Genomic DNA, 20,053 nt, shown 5'->3' on the forward strand with positions numbered 1-20,053 from the left:
TCTTCTGAGCATAAAGTTGTAAACTTTATTTTGGAAACGACCAAGATTTCTGGTCTCCTTAAGCATAGTAATATGATCTCTGTGCGATCCCAGTAAAACGCTCGGGGCGGCATAAATAGATGCCAGCTGAGGCGTAGAGACTGTCATAAGTTGCACAGACATTTTTTCTAATAGTGACAGTTAAAATTTCTCTGGAAAACGCGGCTTAAAGGGACTATGCAATAAATAAATTAAAATTACGTAAAGCAGATGTGAGATAGGCCTTCCATCACTCGCCACCCCAGTGCAAAAATTTATGACCTAGCCTCAATAACAACGAAGTTATAGACGATTAAAAATGGCCCTCCTCCTCTCCTCCCTCAACTCGTACACGCGGGGCACCAGAAAAAAATAAAGAAAACAGCTCTGGGACTCGGCCCCGCCCATGATTACGTCATTCGCTGACGTTTGGCTTGCGACTTGCGGTTGTCGCACCCAACACCCCAGTAGCAGCGTCGGCAGCGTGTCTCCGGTCTCTCTTCGCCTTCCTGGATCGCGGCGCGCGTCGTATTTATTTGCTTGTCATTGCGACCAAGGCACTGCGAGTGGCCCCCGAGCTCCCGACAGAAACAGGCGGCAGAGGCAAATTGAAACCATATGCGCGAAGGCAATGCCCTGGCTCACGCTTGCCGGAAGGGGGTCGCGCGGCGGCACGAGCAGACAATTTTCACGGCCACCGGAAGTGTGCCCGTGACGTCGTGGCTGCCGTGGCTCCAGTGAATGACAGCGTGTGGTGGCCTGCGACGTCATGGGACTAGTGACGTCTATTTTCCCGATTTTACTTTCAAAATCGCTGACTACGAAGACACCAACCAGCCCGCGAGTTTTAAAAAACACGGTTCTTAAAAATTCGTAATAAATTGCCGGCTCAGCTCCGAAGAGTCATACTTGGTGTGTATGCTTCTTAGCATCATTTCTAAGCACTGAAAACATTGACAAGCGGCTTTTAATTCATTGCATAGTCCCTTTAAATGTTCGATAATAAAAAAATCTTGACTGCGTGAGAAAATGAACTTTTTATGTGCAGATAAGCCCTTGTGCCAGCTGATAATGACTGAAGACACCGTCGGAGGAGACGTGCCTGCGTACTGCAAGAAAAATTATACACACTACTGCGAAAAAAGAACGTCTGGAAGCTACAGGTTTAATTGCTTGGAAGAAAAAGATGACCCAAATTCCTGCCCGACAATGTCACTTCAGGGATGCTGATTCTGGATGGAGACGTTCAGGGCTCGGTATTTTCCGGGCATTGCAAGTACGGACAAATTAAATAAAACATAATTGAACACCTGGAATTTGAGCTTAAGCACCTAACCGTAAGCGCAGTGTTTGTTTCAAATCACGTGCAACACAGTAGCCGAGAAATGCATAACGTAAAATTTTATTTTAAAGAAACACAGAATTTGCCTACTTTAGCATCCCTGGTGTGTAAATATTATATTTTATTACGAAATAACTGAAACAACAAGGTGACCAGAAGTTTTTCAAAATAGCATTCTTTTACCTGTCGGGCTATAGAGTTCTTCTAATAATAACAGTTTACGAGGAAAGGAGCGGAGTTCCCAGCTCTCAGCGCTTCATCTGGCGGCGCCGCCTGCAACCAACCCAAGGTAGGCAGCTGGGCGAGGGTCGCCTCCTCTCCTTCCCCTCCTCCCTCCTCCCCCACCAGCACCGCCGAGACACAGGAACTCAAGCGCGAGCTCGCCCTCTTGCGAGCTCAAAACGAAAAACTAGCCAGCGAGCTTAACTCGCTCAAATCCCAATTCCATACTCCGCCCGCGTCGAGCGACGAGGCAGAAAACATAACAGACAGGGAGATCCCTCCTCCTGTGGAGAGTGGCGCCGCGGCCCTGGAGACCCGGGTGACCGCAATTGAAACACAATTGGCTGACCTCCCCAAAATTATCCATGACACCATCGCGCGTCAGGTGGAGAGTGTCATCGCACAGGTGACACAAGCCGTAACGCACATTATCCAAAAATGGATAAAAGATAATCCGCGCGTCCTTAAACGCGTAGGACCCATCAGGGACGCTAACCGCCCCTCAAAATTCAATAGAGCTATTCCCGATGAGTTTGACTTTTCGGAAGACTCCTGCACGTCTGCGCCGGGCACTAGCGGACTGGGGAGTCTTAACAACGTGACCCCACCCTCCGCCTCCGACCATGGCCCCCAACCCTAAGTCGCGAGCAAGAACAACTCAGCCGCTTACACTAACGCAGTGGAACTGCCGAGGTCTCAAGGACCACAAGAAGCGGACTCATCTCCGCCTCTATCTTGAGAACCTTGAGTTCCTCGTCGCCGTGGTTGCCCTTCAGGAACCCGGCGCCGGTGCCAAACTAGCAAACTACACTACATTTCAACACAACCCGCAGACATGTATACTTGTTCACAAGCGATACACTGCGCAGGAGGTCACACTTCCCACAACACCGTCTTTCCCATACACGATGGTTTCAGTGCTGCCCCTAAAGCGGTCTGACCCACCTGTACACATTCTAAATATTTACTGCCCACCGAAACTTAACAACGTCACGTTCAATGAAATTTTCACTCAAGCTATGCAGGTGGCGGGTAGGGATCCCCTCCTAATCGTCGGCGATTTCAACGCCCCGAGCAGGCTATGGGGATACCCCCGGGAGGACAGGCGTGGGAGGAAGCTTGCGGAACTTCTTTCCACACTTGGACTCACCCTGCACACTGACCCCGCCAACCCAACACGTGTCGGCAATTCCATTCAACGAGATACTTGCCCGGACCTCACATTTACACGCAACATACGACATGCCGACTGGCTGAATACAGAGGACACTCTAGGTAGTGATCACTGTATAATCAACACAACCATTTACATGCGTCCCCTGAAACGCCCACTAAAACAAGCTCGTATCCCTGACTGGACGACTTTCCGCACCTCTCTACCTATTGTAGACCCCCTCCAGTCGGGATACGACGCCTGGTCCAGATCGCTCACGTCTACACTCACACAACACGAACAGCAGATACAGCTTACAGAAACACAAACAGACGTGGACAACCACCTTCTCCACCTTTGGGAGGCCCGTCGCAGCCTCACGAAGCGATGGAAGAAACAGAAACATAACAGACGCCTAAAGAACCGCATCCTCGAACTCACACAACAGGCAGCGGAATATGCTACTCAGCTAGCCGACACTAACTGGGTGGACCGGTGCAACGCGGCTGCTCGCCAGATGTCTAGCCGCAACACGTGGCGCCTGTTCCGCGCTCTCATCGATCCAATACAAACACGCACGGAAACCCAACGCCAATTACATAGGGCCTTGCACAACTTTACAGGAACGACAAAACAACTAGCGCACACGCTCAGGGATCGCTACCTGTGCACCACTAAGGACCCCCGGCAGGCGGCGTACTCGTATGCAGGCGAAGAGAACACGGAGCTGGACAAGCCGTTCCAGCTCCACGACCTCCGGGCGGCCTTGAGCAAAATGAAGCGGGGCACTGCACCCGGGCGCGACAAGGTTACGGTCAAGCTCTTGGCCAACCTTCCCGACGCAGCCTACGCCGCGCTCCTCAAATACATCAATAGCATTTGGGACGGAGAGACTCCTCTCCCTCTCGATTGGAAATCGGCTCTCGTGACCTTTATTCCGAAAGCCGGCAAACCTATTGATGTGGAGAACCTTCGCCCCATCTCCCTCACGTCTTGTGTCGGCAAGCTGATGGAGACGATGGTGCGCGACAGACTCTCCGATTTTCTCGAAACACAGCACACTTTCGCGGACACCATGTTCGGTTTTCGCCCTCACAAGTCTGCACAGGATATACTTCTGCAGCTTCACCACGACATCTTAGATCCTGTCGAATGTCCCCACAACGACAAGGTGGTCCTGGCCTTGGATCTTAAAGGCGCATTCGACAACGTCAAACACGAAGTAATCCTGGACCACCTCAGTAACACCAACTGTGGCCACAAAACATTCAACTACATAAAACAATTTCTTACAGACCGTCAAGCCTACATACGCATACAAGATGCGGAACACGGGCCATACACCATCGGCTCGAGGGGAACACCTCAAGGCGCGGTCCTGTCTCCCCTCCTCTTCAATTTGGCAATGCTTCATCTTCCCTCCAAATTGTCCTCTTTGCCCGGGATACATCACGCTCTTTATGCGGATGACATTACAATCTGGGCCACGCAAGGTAACCTGGGCCACATGGAATCCTGCCTGCAAGCAGCGGCGACCCTAGTCGACGACTACGCGGCCTACTGCGGACTCCAGTGCGCCCCGTCTAAATCAGAATTTGTGCACATACGTCCCTCCCCTCGGGACACAACTCCGCTTTGCATCAGTCTCCCCTCGGGACCGATCCGGGAGTCCAAGGAGATCCGCGTCCTTGGTCTCTTCATACACCACCAACGCAGAGTCGACACCACCCTAGCCAAACTTCGCACGGTGGGAGACCAGGTGGGCCGCATGGTCCGCCGGGTCTCCAACAAGCGGGGCGGATTACGAAGCAAGGATGCACTGCGGCTTGCCCATGCTTTCGTAACGAGTAGAATCCTCTACTCAACCCCCTACTTGCACCTGGGCAAACATGATGATGACCAACTGGAGGTCATCCACCGGAAAGTCATCAAGCGGGCTCTCGACCTCCCGGTCACCACGTCCAACCAGCGACTTCTGGCCTTAGGCGTGGTGAACACATTTCGGGAGCTTCGAGAGGCCCACTTAGTCAACCAATACACGCGTCTTGCACAGACCACGTCCGGTCGCCGCCTCTTGGACCGGCTACACATCAAACATGACTACCATATTGAGGAAAGGGAGAGAGTGCCAGCACCCTGGAGACGCGCCCTCCGGGTCCGACCCCTTCCCCGCAACATGTCCAGAGAAGACCATAGCGGTCGTCGCCAGGCGCGCGCGGAAGCGTTGGCGCGATACTATGGTAACCAACAACATGTGTATTACGTGGACGTTGCCGGCCCACACCACGGGGTGTGGTACACGGCCGCAGTCGTACACAACACAAACACAGTCAACGGGCTCACTTTCAAAGCCTACAGCGCAACACACGCGGAGGAGATTGCCATTGCTCTTGCTCTCACTACTCCCAAGTCGAAACACATCATCACCGACTCGCTAGGGGCCTGTCGGAACTACGAGTTGGGCTGGGCTCCCCCGCTTGCCTGGCGCATACTGGAATATAGCTGTCGATCTGAAGATCCAACTCCACGCAACCTGATTTGGGCCCCCGGTCACCAGGGACTCCAGGGAAACGAACAGGCCGATCAGGCCGCCCGCGCACTCTCTCCCCGGGCTATCTCCCTGTCCTCGGAAGGGTACTCCCAATCAGACAATCTGGCCATTACATTCAAACAAATCACCGATTACTACAAGGAGGAGCACCGGCGCTACCCGGCCCCTTGTAAGGGTCTGGATCGCGCTGGCGAGCGCCTCCTCATCAAAATTCTTACCAACACTGTACTGTGCCCGGCGGTGCTTAAACATTTCAATCCATCCTTTGATGGTGCGTGCCAGTTCTGTGGGGAGGTGGCTGACACCTTCCACATGGTTTGGGCGTGTCAGTCAAACCCATCTATCCCCCCCAACCCCAACCCCACCAGAGAGGACTGGGAGGCGGCCCTGCTCGGCTGTCAGGACCTAAAGACCCAAAAGGCCTTGGTTCACCGGACGCGGGCGGCGTTGCTTGCCAATGGGGCCCCGGAATAGGGGCTCCACCTAGTATTGTTAGGGGAAAGGGCCAATAGGGCCTACCCCAATCACCTCTCTGTAAATATTTATTGCATTATAAATGTTTTTCACCACCACCAGTATATATAGTTCAACGTCATAATGCGGCTGAAAGGTGAAGAGGTACGCCGTAGTGGATGGTGGTGGTGGTGGTGAAAACTTTTAATTACTGAAATAGAGTTTGGGAGCAACAGAGTGGCCCCGCTACATGGTCGGCGTCCCTAGTCCGGGACACCGCATGACAATGCCCCGTCTCTAGCCCGTTCACCAGAGCCCTTTGGGACTCAAGCGAGGAGCAGTTGAGAAGGGCAGTCACCCATGCCTCTCTGGAAGGGGTAGGGGAAGGGGGGAGTTTGGGATTTTGAGTACATGCCCACACCATGTGGAAGATATCCCAGGTCTCCCCACAGTGTGGGCATCGCCCATCCGTGTTAGGATCGTAATGCTTTAAGATTGCAAAACAGAGTAAAGTACCTGTCTGCAGGCGCCTTAAAGTTCGCTCCTCCGTCTTACTCAGCCCTTTTGCAGGGGCCGGGAAAAGGCGGTGGATGTCGCTATAATGCGTTATAATTTCCTTGAATCGCAGCAGCGGCTGGTTAGTCTCCGAGCCAGAAGAGCTGGGATGAGGGGCCCGGTGAGTAAGCGCTCGGGCACCCGCGTCAGCGGCCTCATTACCTCGTAAGCCCTGGTGGCCAGGAGCCCAAATGATTCTTTTGGGTGTTGGATCAGTGGCAGTCCGTCTTAGAATGCAAGCAGCTAAGGGGGAGATCTCCCCTGCCAAGTAATGATCGCATGCTTTTTGGGAGTCCGTAATGATGATTCTCGAATTGGCGTGGGTGGCAGCAAGCGCTATCGCTACTTCCTCGGCTCGCATTGAATTCGGGGCTCGAAAAGAGAGTCCATCAACGTGCATTTCCTGGTGAATGACAGCGGCCGTGTAAAATCCCGTGGGCGATGGGCCTGCTACGTCTACATAATATACACCGGGTCGGGAGCCGTGCTGTCTCTCAAGAGCCCGAGCCCGCGCTTGTCGCCTGTTTACGTGCATGTCGGTGTCCATGTTACGGGGGAGCGGGGAGAATCAGAGCATATGGCGCCACAGTACTGGGATACGCTCCGCCTCCTCTGGAGTGCAGTCGTGTTGGATGTATAAGCGGTTTAGCAGGCGGCACCCAGGGGCCGTCTGCATGAGCCGCGTGTATTCGTTCACGAGGTGGGCCTCCCGCAGCTCCTGGTAGGAGTTTAGCACCCCCAATGCCTTGAGTTTGGCATTAGAGGTAGCCACCGGGAGATCCAGGGCTCGCTTAGTTGCCTTGCGGATGACGGCGTCTCTTCGCGCCTCGTCTTGCTTAGTAGTGCGGATATATGGCACGGCGTAGAGGATCTGGCTTGTCACGAAGGCATAGACGAGCCGAAGCGCGTCTCTGCCCCGCAGACCGCCCCGCTTGTTGGAAACGCGGCGGATCATGCGCCCTACCTGTTCGCCTACTCTCTTGAGTTTCGCAATAGTGGAGTCCGGTCTGAGTCTGTGGTGAATGAAAAGGCCCAGAATACGGAGCTCCTCCACCTCTCTAATAGGACCTCCTGACAGAGAGATGTGTATTGCTGTCCTATCCTTTGGGTTCGCTCTGACATGCAGAAGCTCTGATTTCGCTGGAGCACATTGGAGCCCACAGTCATTGGAGCACAGTCATTGGAGCACAGTCACAGGAGCACATTGGAGCCCGCAGCCCACATTGGAGCCCACAGTCATAGTCGATGCATACGCATCGACTATGGAAGCTGCCTGCTGAAGGCGGTCCTCCATGTCCCCAAGGCTCCCCTGAGTGGTCCAAATTGTAATATCATCTGCATATAACGCGTGTTCAATGCCTTCCACCCGGGCCAGTTGGCTTGGGAGGCGCATCATAGCTATGTTGAACAGGAGCGGTGATAACACCGCTCCCTGAGGGGTACCCCGTGTTCCCATCATGTAAGGGCCGTATTCCTCGCCCTCAATCCGAAGAAAGGCCTGGCGATTAGTCAAGAAATCTCTTACATACGCGTAGGAGCCCCACAATTGGTAGAACTCAAGTTGGCCAGGATGCTTCCGTGTTTAACATTGTCGAAAGCCCCTTTCAGATCAAGGGCGAGGATGGCTTTGTCATTGTGTTGCATAGTTGTGGGTCGTATTACATCCCTGTGCAGCTGGAGAAGGATATCCTGTGCAGACATGTGGGGGCGAAACCAGAACATGGTGACTGCAAAGAAGCCCTTACTCTCCAGGTATGGAGAGAGGCGATCCCGAACCATCGTCTCCATAAGCTTGCCCGCACATGAGGTCAGTGATATGGGCCTCAGGTTGTCCGTATTCACGGCCTTGCCTGTTTTAGGGATAAACGTCACGAGTGACGTTTTCCACTCGGGAGGGAGTGGACGCCCGTCCCAGATCTGGTTGATGTATTCTAATAAATGGAGGTAGGCTGAGTCCGGTAGGTTCGCCAACAGGTTCACTGTTATGTGATCCCGTCCCGGAGCCGTACCCCGGCGAATTTTTGCTAAGGCCGCCTTAAGGTCGTGCAACTCAAAAGGGGCATCAAGTGTTTCATTAGGCCTGCCAGAGTACATGCACTCAGGCCCAGGCGGGTCCTCCGTACGACAAAGATATCTGTCGCACAGAGTGTCCGCAAGTTGCGCCGTCGTACCTTGATACCCTTGCAGAGCCCGCCGGAGCTGCTTTTGCGTCTCCCCTCTCGTTTGAGAGGGGTCGATTAGACTGCGAAAGAGACGCCACGTCCCCTTCGAGCTCATCTGATGAGCTGCGGCGTCGCAGCGTGCTATCCAATTTGAATCTGAGAGTTCGGCAGCATACGCTGCAGCTTGCTCTGTGAGTTTGACTATGCGGTCGCGTAATTTTCGATTAGTTTTCTGCTTTTTCCACCGTTTAGTTAAGCTCCGGCGCGCCTCCCACAAATGCAGGAGGTGGGTGTCCACTGCGGGGATCTCTTCGGTGGTTTGTAGTGTTGTGACGTGTTGTTTCTGAATGTTGTATATGTGGTTAGCCCACTCCGCGTAGCCGCTGGAAAATAGTACGGGAGGGATAGTGTGATTTCGGAATTTGTGCCAATCGGTCAGCTTGGCCTGACCCCATTTTTTGCGCGCTGCCTTCGCCATGAGTGTAATTCGGAGAAGGAGGTGATCGCTGCCTAGAGAAAATCCCAAGTTCTTCCAAGCAGCCGCTCTAGCATTTTTAACGAGAGAAAGGTCTGGACACGTGTCGCGGGTTACCGAATTCCCCACTCGGGTGGGATACGCCGGGTCCGTGAGCAACGTGAGGCTGAGGGTGGAGATGAGCTCCGCCAGCTTACCTCCTCTTGCCTGTTCGAAGTGGTAGCCCCAATGAAGGCTGGGAGCATTGAAGTCTCCAACGATCACTAGAGGCTCCTTGGCTTCCATTTTTATCGCGCGAAGGAAGAAAGATTTCATTAAAAGTTACGCGCGGCTTATGCGGAGGGCAGTATATGTTGAGGATATGTATTGACGGGTCGCGGCGTCTGAGAGGCAGTACCCGGACCATTGTATATTCTTGCTCGGTACTCAAGTCTAAGTCGACCGGAACCCCGGTGTAAGCCTTATTCACCAGGTTGCACGTAGAGGGGCCCCCCTGAAAGGTGCTGTAGCCTGATAATTTAGCGTCTATGCCGGGCTCCTGCAGGGCAACGAGTGCCGGCATGTCACTTAGGGACTGCAGGTAGAGCTGGAGGTGTGACCGTTTTTTCCAAGCCCTGAAACCCCTGCAGTTCCATTGGATGATTTGGAATTTTTCAAGGTTTTTATCATTCCTATTAGATGTGCTAGCCATCTTGTTCTATTTATTTACGGGGGAGCGGTCTAGCTCTGGCCGGGAGCCAGCGCAACCCCAGCGAGGAGCCGCACCGACCCAACAGCTGCCGAGCCTGAACCGTGTTCCTTCGCTGCCTGGCGGGAGGCTGTCTTACGTTTGAGGTGAGGGGAATCGGAACTAGTGGCGTTCTGAATTTGGGTGCTGACCCAGGGCTGCACGGCTTTAAGGACCGAGTCAGTGACCTGGGCCATAAGGTCGGGAAGTGCTTGCGTTAAAGCTGCCTTGAACATGTCCTGGAAGGACTCGCGGACTGCTGACATGATTTGATTCGGGAGGGCCGCCACTTGCTCCTCCAGTTGCTCGGTTTGGCGCTGCAGTGCTTCTAGGCCGGCGACGCGACCAGCTGATCCAACTACCGTGTCCCCGCTCTGCCGTGAGACGCTAGTGAGGCAAGATGTTACGGATGATCCGTCATCTTCGTCATCTGGCTCAGCTTCTTGCATTAGTTCGGATGACCCGGCCTGTTTGGCCTCTAATTCCTGAAGTTTGCGCGCTAGAATTTGGTTCTGGCGCCTGAGATCCTCTACCTGCTGCTGTAGGGCGGTTTCGGTAGGGGAGGGACGGGTAGGGGAGGCACGGGTAGGGGGCCCAGAGACTGCCCTACTCCAACTGCTCACCTGTGATTGGACGGGTGCCAAGGGCGGGAAGTCCCTGGCGTTGAGGACCGGGGGCACCGCCTGGGTCGCGGACTTGACAGGTTTCGATGTGCCGGGTTTGGCCTTGATTTCCTGATCGGCTGGCGCTTTCTTGCCCTTGGGCGGAGGAGCCTGCTTGGGCCCCGTCGTTGTCTTCGGTTTCGATCCGGATGGGGAGCTCGGTTTGATGGCTTTCCGGAACCGCCCAGCACAGCCAGGAGCTCCGGTAGGGTGGCCGCCTCCGCAGATGAGGCAGCTCGGAACACAGTCATGTTCCGCCAGGCCGTCAGGAGTGGCATCGGGAACCTGGACTCCGCAGCGTTTGCAGTGTCCCGGCTGCGGTCGCGGGCACGCATCGGCCCGATGGCCCACTGTGCCACAGCGGTGGCATGCTGGCACTGTTTTCTTGTACAGGCGAACAGGGAGCCGTTCGTAGCTGTACAACACCGTCCGTGGCACCTTGGTCCCCGCGAAGGTGATCACCGCAACCGGGGTTCCCCCTAGCTTGTACACAGACACCACATTTTGTTCCGCACTGAGTTTTCTTTTAACGCTTTCAGACGTTTCGTCTGGCGAAACAGTCACGACGCCTCGACAGAACGCACCGTAGAGTTTAGGGTGTCCCCGGAACGGTAGCTCACGTAGTAGCTTCTCCGCGGCGTCGACTGATTTCAGTGCACATACAAGGACGTTTTGGTCCCAAACGGGCGACACCGCAAGTCCAGCATTTGCGTCGTCCCCGAGGATGCTGCGGACTGCAGCGCCGGCTTGTCCAGGACCAAACGTTGCCTTTGGGGTCGACCGTGTTTTTGGCTTCAGCACCACAACGATGTCATCTTTTTCAATGCGCGGCGTGTTCTGCGGCCGCCACCGGAGTTGCTTGGAGATCTTCGAGGCTGCGTTCAGCGCACTCCGGCCCTGCGTATGCGCAGAGCTAGCCGGTGCCTGTTGCTGGGTGGCACCAGCACCAGCGTCCCTCGATGCCGCTGCCGCGTTCTTCTTTCCGCGCCAGACGCGGACCATATCTTGTAGGTAGTCGTCCTCGGTTGGTAGAGGATCTTCGCCTTGAGTCGTATCCTCGGATTGTTGGGTATCCATTGTTACGATCTGCAAGGACTGCGGGTCGTATCCGGTGACTTGATTTGGAGCCGCCAGAGCCGAGGGATCCCCGACCGGGGCCATCGCAGGCCCCGGCGCCATTAGGCTTAGCACCACCGCGGCGTGACGAAAGCTTCAAATGACCGAAAAGTGGTCGAAAATTGGCCCCACCTTAACAAATGTGGTGTAGACGGGTGCCGCTGAGGTTCTTGGAGACGATAATACCAGGCTTGCAGGGGAAAAAGTCGGTGTATCGCAATTGATTGCGATTTGTCACGGAGCCGACGCGGTATGCGACCGCTCCCGTCACCGACGCTAGCGCCCCCCCCCCCCCCCCCCCCCCCCGTAGTGGATGGCTTGGGGGTAACTTCGAAAACCTCTGGTTCTTTATGATGACGATGATGAAAGGCATTTAATAATATCTACAGAGAGGTTGACAGGGAAGCAGCCTCTAGTAGGCCGCTGCTCGTATTATACTAGGTTGAGTCCTTTATTCAGGGACCCCACTGGTCTGTACCGCCACACGAGCTCGCTGAACCAGAACTTATTGGGCCGTTAGGTCCAGGCAGCCGAGTAGGGCGGCCTCCCGGTCCTCTCGACAAGGGGAATGGGCTGGGGACGGAAGAGAAGGATTTTGCTGGCATGCCATGACCATGTGGAAGGTGTCAGCCACCACCCCACAGAAAAAGCAGAGGCCAGAGAAGGAAGGATCGAAATGTTTGAGTACTGTCCAGCACTGTTAGTATAGGGTCCAAGAAGTATTATTTCGCCCGCTTTTCCTAGGTCCTTGAGAGGAGCCGGGTACTAACGGTGCGAGTCCTGGTAATGAGCGGATATATCTTTGAATGTTAAAAGAGGAGAGGTGGCCTGATCCAGGTGGGGAGGGTCCAGGTCGGGGCCCGATTAGTGAGTGCGCTTCAATACCGTGATGTGAGCTAGTTGGTACATCTTCACAACTTCACCAGCGCTGCGACGAGGAACAAAGACAGAGAAGGAAGGACAGGGACAAGAGAGAGTGAGTGCGTGGGTGGCCGAGTTGGCGGCCTCGTTCTCTTGTAAACCTTGGTGACCTGGTGTTCAAATGAGAAATCGGATTGTGGGGTCGTGATTCCGAGCTGCTCTTCGAAGCACTCTTTGCCCTGTAGGCGTTATCAAGCCCAGCTCTTAATTCCGACAGGCCCCTCGCGAGTCGGATAAGATGAATTTAGATTGAGCTTGGGAGGCAGCCAGGGTGATTGCTACCTCCTCTGCGTAGGTTGTGTTAGGGGCTTTAAAAATGAGGTAATTCACCTGTCTTTACTCATGAATGAGTGCGGCCGTGTAGCATCCTCCCCTGGAATGGTATTAGCCCGCAACGCCTACTTAGAAAACGCTGTGTTAGGAGCCATAGTAGTGTTGCAGGTAATTCGCCCGCGCCTGACGCCGTCCATTGTGGTCTTCTCTGCCCATTTTGGTAGGAAGGGGTCGAACACGGAGGGCGCCTCTCCATAGTTTTGGCACTCGTACCATTTACTCATTGTGAAGGTCGCGTTGTATATAAAGACCGGTGTATTGATTAGTGAGGTGCGCCTCGCGCAGCTCCCGACAGGTGTTCACGACGACCAATGCAAGGAGCCTCGCATTGGAGGTAGAGATCGGGAGGTCGAGCGCCCTTTTGATCATCTTACGACGAATAACCTCCAAGATGTTTTCTTCATGCTTGCACAACTGCAGGTGCCGAGTCGAAAAAAGAATTTGACTCGTCCCAAAAGCATGGCCGAGTCGCATCGCATCCTTATTTCTGAGGCCCCCACGCGTGTTGGAGACGCGGCGGACTATGCGGCTTACTTGGTTGCCAACCTTGCGAAGGGTTCTGTCAGTGCGACGATTTTGGTGAATTTCCCCGCCGCGGTGGCTCAGTGGTTACGGCGCTCGGCTGCTGACCCGAAAGACGGGGGTTAGATCTAGGCCGCGGCGGCTGAATTTCGATGAAGGCAAACTTCTAGAGGCCCGTGTACTGTGCGATGTCAGTGCACGTTAATGAACCCCAGGTGGTCGAAATTTCCGGAGCACTTCACTACGGCGTCCCTAATAGCCTGAGTTGTTTTGGGACGTTAAACCCCAATAAACCAAACCAAACCATTTTGGTGAATGAAGAGTCCGAAGAATCTGATCTCAGTGGCTTCGGGTATGGGTCCACTAGCCAGAGAGAGAAGTTTTGGGGTCTTGCATCTTGGCGAGGGCCGGAGATGCACGAATTATGGTTTTTGAGGAAAGCACTGGAGGCCATAGTACGCCGCATAGCGATCCACTATGCCCGCCGCTGTTTGCAGGCGGTCCTCCAGTTGACCAATTTTGGCCTCTGTTGCACAAATGGTGATGTCGTAGGCATACAGTGCATGCTGTACACCTCCAACTCCAGCTAGTTGAGCAGGGAGGTGGGGCTTTGACAGATTAAAGAGTAGTGGGGACAACAGTACGCCTTGCGGCATGCCCCGCATACCGGTAGTGTAAGGACCGTGCTCGTTGTCTTGAATGCGAATAAAGGCTTCACGGTCCTTTAAGAATTGTTCGATGTAATTAAAAGTGTTGTGTCCGCAGTGCGCCTCGCTGAGGTGAGCGAGGATGAGTCTGTGTTTCACGTAGTCGAAGGCACCTTTCAAATCCGTGGCGAGAATCATCTTGTGATTGTAAGGGTGCTCGGCTGGTTTGAGTACCTCGTGGCTGAGTTGAAGCAGAATGTCCTCTGCCGACATTTTAGGCCGGAATCCGGAGATCGTGTCTGCGAACGCATTACGGGCCTCGATATATTCGCAGAGGCGATCTCGAACCACAGTCTCCATAATCTTGGTTGCACAAGACGTTAAAGAGATAGGTCGGAGGTTATTGGTATCGATGGTTTACCAGCCCTGGGGATGAAGGTGACGAGAGCCGTTTTCCAATCTAAGGGGAGGGTTATATCTCTTAGCCTATTCGCAATACTTTCAGGCTTTTCCGCAGCCTCATAGATCCAACTCACACCCGCCCAAAAGCACAGAAACATCTGCAACGAGCAATTCATAAAAAGTAATACGGACAAGCTTGCGCAGACTCTACCAGATCAGTAACTATATCAAGTCCAAGACACCCGTGGACAGGAATATCTCTATGCAGGCAGAAATAATCCGGTTCTGGATGACCCGTACGAGCGATCTGCGGGCGGCTCTTGCTAAAATGAGACGGGGTACCACGCCGGGCAACGAAAAGGTTACGATCAAGCTTTTGGCCAACCTTCCTGATTCGGCGTATGAGGCCCTGTTAGAATATATTAACGCAATCTGGTTCTTTAAGGCGCTCTGTACTGCATAGCACACGTGTGCTTTTGCAATTTACCTCCATCAGAACGTAGCCCCCACAATCCTGATTTAATCCAAGGGCACTGGCGCACAGCTTAACCCCTGCACCGCTGCGTCAGGAGCGGTATGAAGACTCACAGGGATCTATGAATATTAAGTAGAGAAAGACCAATTCTGAATATATAGGCATTAACCTATCATCAATTGCTTGATACACTTAAGGCGGAGAGCCAGCCGCTATACCGCGGCGACTGCGTTCACGAAGTTAACACGATGATCAGAAGGAGTGCGGCTGCGTCGCGGCAGCTGCTGCGTAGAATCACGCAGACGTAGAATTGCCAGCTGCGTGGCATCGGACAAGATCATATGGCAGTGCGCGGCGGCTGCGTTCACAAAGTGAGCGGGCGTGTAAGTAGTCTTAAGCGCCTCTGCCGAGTTTTTTTTAGTGCATCTGCCTCATTAATGCGCCCTTGCATTATATAGAGCGCAGACGTTTTTTAAGCATCGAGTCCTTTATTGCGAGAGCGTTATATATACGGCTCATTGGCAATGGAACCTGCTGACGGGGTTGAACAGCAGCAGTGGTCCAAAAATATTAGCAGATGGCGGCACCATGATTAAAAAAAATGTAAAATTTCTTCCGAAAGTGCGAGAAATTGATCCCAGGACATTCAGATTGCGAGGCGGGCATGGCAGTCATAGGGTACATACCATTTTGTTTTCTTTATTGGCGGTCCATAGGGTACAAACCACGTTACTTGTTGGTGAACAAAAGCAAACCTAGTATATGCGTTGCCTTACGATGTATGCTAATGAGCAGATGTGTCCCTAGAAGGAAGACAAAAAATAATAAAATGAAATATTTCTAAATATCAAATTAAAATAAGAAAAATAACCCCCGATATACTTCGTCACACTAAATACGATGTAGGTAAGCTAGGACCTAACTTTGCTTGAGTTTGTGTATTTTTTTAATATTAGCGAGTGGGCTGCCGAGGTTAAATCGGGGTTTACACTTAGGGCAATAAACTTTGGTGATATGGAGGAAACGCAAAATCGTGCGCCCTTTCGGCTCCAACGAGGCAGTAAATAGAGAGGAAAGAATTTTAAAGCGAGGAAAGGAGGATAGCTTGACCGGTTTTAACACGGCCCTGGCCTACCTGCTACTCTACACTGGGGAAAGGGAAGAGGAGGGAAGGGAAAGTGCGAATGAAGGTATACGACGGCATAATACAATGAGTTACATCGGTGATGTCCACACACGCACACACACGCACACGCACACACACGCACACGCACACGCACACACACGCACACACACGCACGCACACACAAGCGCACGCGCACACACGCACACGCACGCGCACGCGCGCACGCACGCGCACACACGCGCACACACGCGTACACACGCGCGCACACACGCGCACACACGCGCACACGCGCGCGCGCACGCACACGCACACACGCACGCACGCACACACGCACACACGCACACACGCACACGCGCACGCACGCACACGCGCACACAGGCACACGCGCACGCACGCACACGCACACGCGCACGCACGCACGCACGGACACACGCACACACACACGCGCGCACACACGCGCACACACGCACACACACACACGCACACACGCACACACGCGCACACACGCACACACACACACGCACGCGCACACGCACGCACGGACACACGCACGCGCACGCACGCACGCACACACGCACGCATGCACACACGCACGCACACACACACGAACGCACGCACACACGCGCACACACACGCGCTCAGGCGCGCACGCGCACACACGCGCGCACACACGCGCACACACACACACGCACACATACACACACGCACACGCGCACACACGCACGCACGCACGCACACGCGCACACGCGCACACGCGCACACGCACACGCACACGCACACGCACACGCACACGCACACGCACACACACACACACTGGCTGGCCCTCGCGTCGCGGTGAGTAGACGCACGTGAAACTCATGTCTTTGATACACACACCAACAGTGTCAATAACACATACTGTAGTGGTGGATTCGTGAAAACGTAAATGTGCACTCTCTCGCATGTCAGACCGTAAACCAAGCAAGCAGTGTGAACTGTGTAAACTGTGTAGGTAGTGCACAGGTGGTCACAGGCGGGTATCCAGGCCTGTTTCACATAAAAACCTGAGCACGGCCTTTGTCACACACCACATCAAGCTATGGTAGAGAGAGGGTGGGGTAGATGGTCCTTGGCGATCACAAAATGAACAAGGGAGGGGAAAACCTCAGGTTGCTGAGAGCCAACGTTTCGACAAGGGGACTTGTCTTCGTCTGGGCAAAGCGTTCATCATTGGCAGATCGGTCGTTATCACAATAACCGGGTGGGGTTACCGTGGTTACCATGGACGGTTACCGTAAAAGGAGCAAAGTATGACGAGAGGGTAGCGACGTGCCACGCTCCGTCTGCGGCGGATGCTGCGAAACGCGCCATCCGTGGTGCATGGGGGAGCTCAGCGGTGGAGGTGTCGCACGCTTGGAGCTGCTTACCAGAGAGGCGAGCTAGTCGAAGAAGAAGGTGTATGTGTAGAGCACTAAAAACATTGCTCTATTGCTGCAAATATATGAAGTTCTTTAGCTGAATATACCCCAGAATCAAAACACTTCTGCAGCTGCGGTCAAAATTCGCTTTACGGAGGGCCGTAATCGTCCAGTGATATCTCTTTATTTGCAAATTCTCCTTCAAATCCCTACTTATTATACCGAGTACAGACGGGACACCGATAATACAAAACATCCTGCTGCATGTATAGAGTTGCACTTCTCAATCCTTACAGAATAGCATCGCGTACTTTGCAGGTACTATACAAACCTCCACTAGCGAGAACACGGAAGTGTGTGATCTCCGGTACTGTCAGAACATGTAGTGCAAGCGCAAGCAGCCAGCTTATGCGCGCAACGTGTGTGGATACTCAATGAACATATACTTGGAATACACTGAATGCACACAGATATATGCGCTCATATTCATCTCAGTAAAAGACTAAATGGTCCGCAGTTTTTTTCTCCTTATTTAATACTTTTTTCAGCGCTTTGTTAAGAGCCTCTATTGCCTAAGAATCTTTCGCATTAAGTGAAACTTCTCACTTACCTGTAGTGCCTTTGAGTCGTAAGCACTAGAGGTAAGTGAAAAGTTTCAGTTCGGAAGCTGAGTGGCATGAAAAGAAACAGATAAGCCTGTACTTTAAAAAAAACTGCTTCATTTTGAATGGTTTTTCACGCTTTCAAAAGAACCGCGTGACACACTGGATTAAAACCAAATAGTAGTTGATCGCTGACGATGAAACAGACTGTGGTGGCTAACTTGGGCGCGCAATGTGCACGGAAAAACCTGATGAACTAAAGTGGCTGTTTGGGCTTATTGGTCAGTGATCATGGTTAAAGAATGCAGCGCGAAAAGACAAGGACAAACGCCAGTCCTGTCCACTTCTTCGTTTGTCCGTGTCTTTTCGCGCTGCATTCTTTAACCATAGACAAACCTGGAACGTTGGCAAGCGTTCGATGCCCAAATAACCGCTTGTGGCGTGAAGATTTTGCACTCTTTATTCACAGGCCACAGCAAAAAAAATTCATGTTTTTTTTTGCAGCGTAGCCACCGCTACATATCTTACGCAATTCGCGATTAGTTTTGGGTTTATTCGACTCTTGGACTAACGAATTGCTCTTTTTAGAACGCGCTGAAAGGTTAATGCATTAGTTTTGAAGGAATTATTGCGAATCAGTAGGCATTTGTTCTAGCTGTAGGTAGTATTGGGCCGTACTGCTCGATTATATTTGCCACATCTCGTAGTCGGTCATTGAAATCGTTGTCTGAATATTAATCGTAACTTAAAAATGCATAAGCGATTTATTTAAGGCGGAAGCGCCTTGCTACATCGTCAGCTTGGAGAGCCTCGTTAAGTTTAAAAAAAGTGTGAAGACCTGCTCATTTTTTGTAGACAGCCAGGGGTCGTAATATCCTATACTACTGCGCTTTTTAACTCTGGTTGGCCATGGGCTCATGCTCGTTTGACTCTTCATAAGCCCTGTGGTGAACAGCTGTGTGAACAATCGAGTCCATAGGCGTGAAGAGGTGCTGGTTCTTCTTGGAAACAGAAGTTAATAGTAATAGCAGTAAATAGCGCAATAAATTTTGACCTCTTGCTGGAGCAAACGAAAGGCCATTCCGATTTTACCAAGCTAAAGCCAAGATTGTGGTGCGATTAAACGAAACTGAGGGATTCTATGTCAGTTCTGTTTAAACTATCTGCGGAGCTTTCGTACAGTTTCCCGCGGCTGAACAGAAAAATCGCCCGGTGAGCACAACTCTGTAGCAGGGCACACTCACGGTACTTGTGCAACGCTCTCCGTGGAACCAAGACTCCCGGCCAGGGCGACGATTTTGAGACTTTTAAGGAAAAGGGAGGCCTCTTCGAAGCCACCTCTGATCAGGAACGCCACCATGCCACTAAAGCCTGAACATTGGCGCTTCGCCACGTCATGCTGCGGGCGGCTGGCTAGACCTGCGGGTTTGAATGGTAACATTATGCGACAACGTTTCATTCAGGCTCTTTTTTTCCCCTTGAGCTCCAATTTCTGCAAAACTTTACGATGGCGTTCCTTCTGCAATGTTCTAGAATGGTGCATCATTTTTTTTAGCTTTTCTTTCTCGTTGAGTTAAATTTTAACAAGCATGGAAAACTGTGGTATTGAAATTGTTCTGATTGTATTTTTGCGCTTTAAGCAGTAAATGCTGTTGTTCGCCAGACCAAAACCCTATCCTGCAAGGATTGGTGGATTACTAGAAAAATCGCTTATCCGCTGACGTCATTCTGAAGCCAAGAGTTACATGAAAAACTTTAATTTCAAGATGAGAGCCAAAAATATGTTACTGTGAGGTTTTCAAAATGATTTTCGTACTTTAAAGCTGGCATTGTGCTGGCTATTTGGGCCGACCAGCCACTATTGTCTACACAGGCTTCGTGACTCTCAGCGTCAAGCAATGGCTTTCATACATAATGTTCACGACTAAGTTAGTGCCTGCAGTCAGTAGATCTTGCAGTCATTCAGCTCTCCCTCCTGGGTGGAATACTCTCTCGGTCAGAGAATGTGCCTCAAGGAACTTTGCTATCTTGAGGCCATTCTGCATGTGGCGCTCCATGCGAACGTGCAGAGTCTTGAGGCCGCGGATTACAAGGAAGCAGTCGAAGGGCGAAGGAACGGCTCCAGCAGCTGGATGTAAATCACAAAAAGTAAATAGGTTTCCTGCAGACTGCCTTTCACTTTTGCCTCGTGT

At 52.6% G+C, this 20,053-nt stretch overlaps 1 pseudogene; it reads right to left on the reverse strand.

The window, feature by feature from the left end:
• The window catches only part of LOC149343452 (cystathionine gamma-lyase-like), a 75,385-nt pseudogene that overhangs the window by 45,395 nt on the left and 9,937 nt on the right, over positions 1-20,053 (reverse strand).

This window comes from Amblyomma mixtum, chromosome 5, assembly GCF_055824585.1.
Source record: "Amblyomma mixtum isolate Tamu chromosome 5, ASM5582458v1, whole genome shotgun sequence".
NCBI classification, from domain to species: Eukaryota; Metazoa; Arthropoda; class Arachnida; order Ixodida; family Ixodidae; genus Amblyomma; species Amblyomma mixtum.